A 2,313-nucleotide genomic window follows, 5' to 3' on the forward strand; every position below is an offset into this window, starting at 1 on the left:
GTTGATTAATGTGTACCTAAACAATGCAAATATGGTATACATTTATTACATTATTTTATTGATTTTCTAATTAAAACATTTACGTTCGTATACATTATTTAAAAGATATGTTTTAATTTATAAATATAATTATTTTTTGTTTGTATTTTAAAGCATAAGAACCATTCAAAGATGGTATAGAATTTGTCATATACTGTGTACCTGATATAGTATAAACGTTCTTGCTGTTATTCTAGCGTCAATAAAATTATTGCTATCTTGTCTTTTTAAGTATAAATACAAAAAAAAATGATAATTATGTTTGTAACGATCGCATCTCGGCCTTTTGGCTAAGATCAAAGTGTAGTATCTGTTATGGATCTACATAAATCTTAGTCATTTGGTTGGTCAGCCCCTTTTAGGGCTGGCTGCCGGAGCCGAGAGGTGGTCAATCAAGTGCAAATCTCACCATCGATCGCTGTGGGGTTGCGCCCACACATCCCTTGAAGTGCACATTCCATCGAGATGAGTCACCCAGTACTTGTACTGGGTGACTTCAAATGCACGACAGCTTGACGACACCCATCTAGGAGAAATCTTAGTTGGGAGGCTCCGTCACAAATACCAGCAAATCAACTAACCATCTCTCAAAGACCAACTACTCAACTTACCCAAAATAAACACTCATCACCAGCTTCACTTTGCCCATTTCAACTACTTGACCAAGCTCAAATTTTTCACATCTACAATCCTCGACACAGCAATATCACGAAGATTAAACATTATTTAACGCCATCTCCCCCGCCTCAATTGCTCGACTACGCAAGAACACCCCTACGACACAACCTCACTCTCTTTCAAACCACAATGAAACAATAAAGCAAAGCAACAAAGGAAAAACGATATCTCAACGCAAGGACACTACCTCAACTACCCTCTCTAAGTTCTACACCATTCGATTAACTCTGCCATCAACGACAAGACACCAGACTCGCCCATTCAACAACGGAACATCCCTCATTGACACTCTCAAAATACAACTACCAACTAAGAATTAACCACTGCCCAACAAAGACTGTAATAATCGAAAGAAGCAAGACTAAAGGACGATAAGCGATTATGTTTTGTCATGTATTTTATGTTATTTGTAAAGAAACCAAGGAACTGGAAATTAAAAAACAAGAAATCAAAAGAAAACGGAATATTGAAACCAAGAAAAATAAAAACTAAAGTAGAATCAAATAACAATATCTCCTAATTCTGAAAAAGCCACTAACATTTTTTTCTTCAATTAAATGGTATTTTATTAGGATTAGGTAATTGGATTTAAAATAAATGGGTTTAAATATGAAATAATATTTAATCGTATAAAAACTAAAGCATGTTTTCACAACACATAATAAAGTATTTAACTAGCTCTGCTGGGATAACAAAATCAAATTATATATAACTATAACACTATTCCTACCTAATTTAGAAGCTAATAACTAAAAAAAACCATGTCAGACAAGTTAACCCAATGCACACTGACATTATAAGAAAATGCCTTCTGAAAAAAAGAAAATAAATAAAATTGAAAATATTCGAAAAAATAAGCACTCCGGTCGTAGAAAGCATGGAACTATTGCCACAGGGCTGGCCACATCACAGTTGTGGAGGTGGGCCTAGTAACCAAGCAGCTATCAGCTGTCTGTATACACTCTACTCCACCTATTCTTAATATTTTTATCTTGTCTAAAGTTATTTTATTAGTATAACCGAGGGACCAACAACCAAGTTCACTGACGATTATAACAGAGCCACCAGATGGATCATCCACACCGCAGCAACCGAGGGACCAACAACCAAGTTCACTGAATAATAAATAAACGAAGAACGGCGGACCTCAGAACAAAAGATAGAACATTACGTCTAAACTAATCCATACTAAACGATAATAGTGACCAAAAATGCAATAAAAATTAACAAATTTAAATCCACCCAAAAACATTTTAAATCAAACAATAAATAAACGAAGAACGGAGGACATCAAAACAAAAGATAGAACATTACGTCTAAACTAATCCATATTAAACGATAATAGTGACCAAAAATGCAATAAAAATTAACAAATTTAAATCCACCCAAAAACATTTTAAATCAAACAATAAATAAACGAAGAACGGAGGACATCAAAACAAAAGATAGAACATTACGTCTAAACTAATCCATATTAAATGATAATAGTGACCAAAACTGCAATAAAAATTAACAGATTTAATTCCACCCAAAACCATTTTAAATCAAACATTAAATAAACGAAGAACGGAGGACAATAAAACAAACGGTAGAACA

General features: G+C 33.8%; 1 pseudogene; it reads left to right on the plus strand.

The window, feature by feature from the left end:
- The first annotated feature begins 309 nt into the window (after nt 1-309).
- On the plus strand, nt 310-480 carry LOC131935358 (uncharacterized; annotated as a pseudogene).
- Nucleotides 481-2,313: the final 1,833 nt, after the last annotated feature.

The sequence above is a fragment of the Physella acuta genome, unplaced genomic scaffold, assembly GCF_028476545.2.
Source record: "Physella acuta isolate Inbredline_101_S28 unplaced genomic scaffold, ASM2847654v3 ptg000142l, whole genome shotgun sequence".
Lineage (NCBI taxonomy): Eukaryota > Metazoa > Mollusca > Gastropoda > Physidae > Physella > Physella acuta.